The following is a 6419-nucleotide window of genomic DNA, read 5'->3' as shown; positions in this document are numbered from 1 at the left end:
CTCCCTTAGTGCATTGTAACATGATGGAAGTGAAAGGCCATCTAGTTGGTCTTTCCCTTGGAGAAGGGTCGCAAGCGATAATTTTCCTCGCTTACCCCTTATCCTAAGAAGAAAGAACTCTTGACAACCTCCCTTAGTGCATTGTAACATGATGGATCACAAAATAGACATTTAGAGCATATGTTAACCACTCCGTTGATTATCATATGCCATCATACAATGGTATTATTACTTAAGACACACCTTCAACAACATAAGACAATATTGACATTTAGAGCACTCTCACGTGGCTTGCGTGCCCTGTGAGGAGATGTAAAGAACCTTTTCACATTGTGCAATGATTTTTTGCCCTTGCTCATGCAATGGCAGTTACAACCCTTTCTAGAATGATGAGCGCATGCTCACTTTAGCAAGTATATAAGAAAGGTGTTTATCGTATCAATTATGCAAGAAGCTAGCATATAAAGAGCACTAAGTTATTATTGGCATATGCAAATAATACTTTATAACAAATGAATCCTGAAATGACATTAAAATTAACTTATAGCATAGAATGTCAGTGAAAAGATGTAAAATTATAAATTTGTGATGCAAATGTTGGTCATTAATAAAATATGCAAAGAAAGGGGGAAGCAGCATAGGGGAGGAAGATTTATTAAAAATACGAATTCTGAGATGGATTTACTAGAAATATTACACATAAAGTGGGAAGAGGAAATAAGTTTTCCATTAGGTGCAAACAATGGTGTGGGGGTTGTATAAAAAAAAGAAGTAATATTAACTTAATGGTAAAGGAATAGAGGTTTGGAAGCAATAGGTTGTAGGCCTCCATCGGCGGGTGCACATAATGGTGGGAGGGTGTAGAAAAGAACAAGAGGATATATTAACTTGATGGTAAAGGAGTAGAGGTTTGGAATCAATAGGTTATCGGCCTCCCATTCAATCCTAATTTGAGCAACTTGACTTTGATATTTCTTATGCGGCATGCTTTAATGTGGTTCTAGGGAAATACTAGCATGCTTTATCATTATGCAGGTGTCTCAATGTGGAGTCACTCAAATTTTTTATTTTGCTGCATATTTTCTAGAAAGAAAATGGTAAAACATTTTCATGAACTCTATCATGGGATCACCAAGGGACTGAAAAATGTCATAATGTGAACTTTATTATGGTAGATAAATTATTGAAAATGGCACACTTTGTTCTTACTATGGAAATAGTGAAATCTTTATAAGTAGTAAAATTATTTATCTCCCATGTGTTTAGTTTCAATGGCTTACCAAAAACTTTGCAAGTAGTGAAATTATTTATCTTCCACATGTTTAGATTCAATGGCTTACCAAAATCCATTGCGTCAAATACATCCATGATTTACAGGCTATGACTTTGATTGTTTTCCTTTGTGGGAGTTTGAGTATAATAGGTGCAAGAATAATTTGGAGTTTGAGTATAATTCGTGCAAGAATTCCTATTAAACATTTTTCCATTTGAATTGAACTATGGGCTTAATCCATCGATGCTAGGTCTAATTGGAGTACCCTAGAGAACTCTACATGAAGTCTGGTTTCTCTCTTAAATATATTCAAATTTTGATAAATCTCAAGATCATGTGTTATCTTAGAAGTCTAGGACACTTTGTGCAGGTGAATCCATGAGACATGAACATTTTAAAATGAGTTATAGATGTGGCTTTTAAGTTGGACTTCTTGCCCAGAAGACTATCATGTCCACCTAGTATATAATATGAGTCTTCAAGTGTTGTCTTCATTGTGTTGATAACTTAGTGGATGTAATGATTTCTTTGCAAGGTCTTGATCGAGAAGATCATGAACTAGTGTTGTGGCTCACCCAAACCCCCCTTAAAACACATCCAACAAGAGATTACCTGGTGAATTGCAATATTCGTGAAGATCTTTTCAATGGCCAAGCTCGTAACCCTTGAGGTCTCCAAGCTCTACAACTCCTTGAGAAGCAATTCCACCACGCCTCCTACGAGCATTGTCACACTGCCGTGTTGCACTACGTGTACTCGTCCCTCCTCTCACCTCACTTCACTCACACACTCATTAGCATGCATTAAAGAGAGATTAGCAAGAGGATCAGCAAGAGCAAGACTCTATTGCACAATGGGAGAGTTCTTGTATTATGACAGATATTCACTTATATACATGGCCATAAGTGTTCACACTCACTTAAACTATGGCCGGTCGGGCACTTTAGGCTCATAAGAGGCCTAATGCTATTACAATGATTACTCTCATAATATATCCATGAATTACATCACTTGGGACTTCATCCTAACTTACTACCACACGTTCTTGAATCAGGAATTGCCATAAGTATTCCATCGGACCATTATGGGCACCTGTCCAAGTTGTAGATTTGGACACCATTGCTTCATATCTTGAATGTATGACCTTTTGGTGTATCTACCTTGACTCCTTGATGTAAGATAATGGTAGTAGCTCTTGTTAAACCTAGGAATGGGTTAACATTCCCCCCTTCTTGATGCCGATCATGTCCTCGTGATCGCCGATGAAGACCTTTGTGTGGGGAGAATCGACAAGATTTGTTGATGGCTTTTGATGTTGAGTGACATTCAATGGTATTTATTCCTTCGAAAGAAATAAGAAAGGCTAGTTAATAAATGAAAAGGTTAGTTAGTGATTAGCGAGAATTCCTAACAGGTGGGGGTGGTGGGGTTTTTTCGTTGTTGCGCTACTGATTGTATTTTTATATTTTTGTGTGAGCATGTTTTTATTTGGGCTATATTTTTTGCTCATTTTATTTTGGCAATCATAAGTAGAGTTACATGTGATTTGTGTTAGTTGGAGAAACTAAGAGATGTTAATTATGGGGGAGAAGAGAAGGAAGGATCTAGAGGAACGTAGATAAAATCATCAAAACGAGATTGTGATTCTTAGCTCATTATCTTATTCATTGAAGCGACATTCATCATTTGAAGAAATTGGCCTTCAATGATGTCCCTTTTTGTGGCACGATTCTTGTCAAATCTTGTTGAGTATAACCTATTCCTGCATGCTTCTTCCCATGTGTTTTTTATACTTTTATGTATATTTAAGTGCTCTATGAAGAAGATATACATGAAGTATAAGAATTGAATCAAATAGACTCTTATTGAGATGCTCTTGTTTTGAAGTAGCCACTTTTTGGCGAGGCTCGAAATAATTATGTCGAGGTTAACATAGAAATCTTCACAAAGGATTAGAAGTTAATGTTGTGAAGATTTGTGTTTGGAGATTTCGACAATATGAAGGAAAATTCCATGTGATGGGTTGTACCATGGACCAAGCTGTCGCCCACCATGGTCTCCCCATCCAAAGATATACTTGGAAGGTTGTCGATGATGAGGTTTTGGTTCGAATGTCCTCTAGTGCATGAGTATAGATATGTACTCCATTTTTAGGTAGGCCATTTGTGTGACTTCCCTATGTTTTTTTTCTCTCTTTTTTTTCTTTGGTGATGGAAAGAGTGTTAGTAAAGTGAGCAATAACAACACTGGAGTGATGTGGAGAATTAGTAGAGTAATTAGTGTGTGTCGTGAAGTGCTAAGGCGTGAAAGCTTAAAGTATGAGATGTTAATTCGTGAAGTGTTAAGGCGTGAAAGGCTTAGCTCATGAAAGGCTTAAGCCGTGAAATGTTAAGGCGTGAAGGGCTTAATGTGTGAAGGGCTTAAGCTGTGAAATGTTAATGCATGAAGTGTTAATTCGTCAAATGTTAAGTTGTGAAGTGTTAATTCATGAAGTGTTTTTTTTTTGTTGCCACCTTGCAATCAACAGGTTCTTGTGTCTACTCTTCTTTTTGAGAGAATAGGATCTTATGTATGCCGCGTAGCTTTTGCACTCATGCTTCTCATCCAGAGGGGTGAAAAGAGCATGTCCTTGATGCACTCATAAGTCTTTGTTATAGATGTGGGTATTGATTCTTGAATTTTTGACTCAAATGTTGTCGAGGCGGTAGGTAGAGCTAATGGGTGGTTTCCGTTTGGGGCTGGTTGAACACACAAGCTCTTGTGTAGGTGATGAACGCATGAGAGAGATTTCTTTGTGTTTCTTGGACCTCCATTCTTGTCGAACTTTAGTTGAAGCTACTGGGGTTGAAGGTGTTGGTGAAGCGTTCCTCCCTCTGTTTAATCTTGGCAACCATAATTAATACGCTTGCTGAAGCACGTGCATAGGCACCCATCTTTGATGAACATTATGAATTGGTGGGGCTGATGCTTTTGGTGTTGAGGTTTCTTTCTTTGTGTAGGTGTAGGGGACTTTTTGATGCGCTTGGGAATCCAAGATTTGGTATTACCTTGGTAGTACCCTTGAGATTGCAGTAATCTTTTTGGTACCTACACTTGAGTTATTGGAGTTCTTTGAGGAACTTGCATAGGCTTTTGTGGACAACGTTGTGGAGTATTTTTATTCCTCCTTGGCCTTGAATTTTGCGTTGAGGAAGATGTTTTGATTATTGAGGCACCCAAATTGGATTAGCACTTTCGTAGTAGACTTGAGCTACAAGTAGCTTCTTCTCCACCCACATTCTGATACCATTAAGATATCATGATCATGGTTGTCGTGATGGGGTTTTCTTTTTGGATGAAGTGAAAGGATTGGGCCCTCCTTCACATTGGTTGGCGCTGAGGTTATGGGTTTGAGACTCATGGGCGTTGTTGACAATGAGGCTTGAGTCTCTTTGTGGAGTGATTGTTGTTGATGATGAGGCTTTTGAGCATGTAGTCATCTCCTTTGGTGAGATTGGTCAATGAAGAGTCATTGACTCCAAGGCTTTTCTTTTGAGTTCCTTTTTAGAGATAGATGGTTGTGCTTGGGGGACTTCTTTTGGAATAGTTGTTGATTGCCAGGTTTTGGCATTGGCCTTCGTTAGTGAGGATGGAGTTAAAGGGGTAGATGCTTTATCGGAGTCGGTCATTAAATGTAGATGATAGGTCATGTAGAGGGGCTTCTGAGAGGAAGATGCTTGTAGCTTTTTTATGTTCAGCATCATAGAAATCTATTAGGGTTGGATTCTCTTCCATGTAGTATGGTATTGTCAACTTTGTGTCATTAACCAGCATGATGACCTTATCGCTAGCAATGCACAATGGTGCTTGGGCAGCAATAGTCCATTTATGCCCCAAGATCAAATCTGCTTCCAACACATACTCAACCACCAAAAACTTTCAAGTAAGGGGGTTAGTTTCAATATACATTGTATGTTCAAAGTACCCCAAACATGATATATTCAAGTCTTGTGTGAATGGAATTCTATCAGGATGAGCCGTGAGTGTTAGTTGACCTATCAAATCCCATAACTTGAGGGTCATGAGATTGTGCTCTCATTGTGGATAAAGTTGTGCTTGGATTGTAGTGATTTTATTGGAAAGTTCTAATCCAACCATAATTCTTGGGATATTATGAGTAAGATATGTTGGAAGTTCCAGCTCTTCTAAGGTTTCTTCCTCTCGTAATAGTAATTACACAATGCGTGCAGGAATGTTCAAAGTGACTGTTTGCATGGATTCGTCAATTGAATACAACAAGTCATGTATCCAAGTTCCACCAAGGATGACATCATACTTAAGAGAATCTAGGGTAACATGGAATCTAAATTCCACATTTCCACTGATTGTTTGAGTAGCATAGCTAAAGTAACCTGGAACTTTAATGTTTTGTCCATTGGCACCTCTTGCAAGACCATTGTCTTTCTGTTTGGAAACTTGCGAATGCTCACAGTCCTGTTCTATGTAGCTCTTGATGTCTTGGTATTAATCATGTTTAGCCTTTAAAGATGCAGGGGCTAAAGCTATGCTAGCTTCAACGAGAGAAGAGAACTCCTCTAAATGAGGATTTGAGAGACTGCTTTAATTTCGTAAGGGATTCATCGAATTCCTCACGTGCTTTTTCAACCGCATCATTCGTGCAATCTATCTCTAATGACTCTTCTGTAGAGAGTATGAATTCCTCTTCGAAGGGGAAGCAATACTCCTCCGATTTTTGTATTTTGGTTGCTTTTTTAGGTTTGACATTATGAGGTTCAATCACAATTGGTGATCCTGTATGACATTCAACAATGCTAAGCATGCTCTCCTGAGCTTGCTTTTTGCGTTGCGCATATGTCATGTGATCATGATTTTCGGTTTGGGGTGGTTGGGCGGGTTCTAGTTTCTTGAGTGGTCTGTGAGGTGCACTAAGTGACGAATCAGAACTTGTTTCATCCTCATTAAGTTATGTACTAAAACTTGTTTCATCAACTTGTTTCATCTTCTGACTTTCCTTGGATTGTCAAGTTTTCATTATGTTTGTCCATGCGACGAGAACAAACTTTCTTTTTTGTTTTTTTGTTCTTTGCCTGAGTGGTAGCCTTTGAGATGGTTTGAGTGGTAACCTTTGAGGTTGACGCTTCTGCAT

This window comes from Cibotium barometz, chromosome 22 (genome assembly GCF_041138505.1).
Source record: "Cibotium barometz isolate CiBa-2024 chromosome 22, ASM4113850v1, whole genome shotgun sequence".
NCBI classification, from domain to species: domain Eukaryota; kingdom Viridiplantae; phylum Streptophyta; class Polypodiopsida; order Cyatheales; family Cibotiaceae; genus Cibotium; species Cibotium barometz.
The sequence above is the reverse complement of the archived record's forward strand: the minus strand, read 5'-3'. Positions refer to the sequence as shown.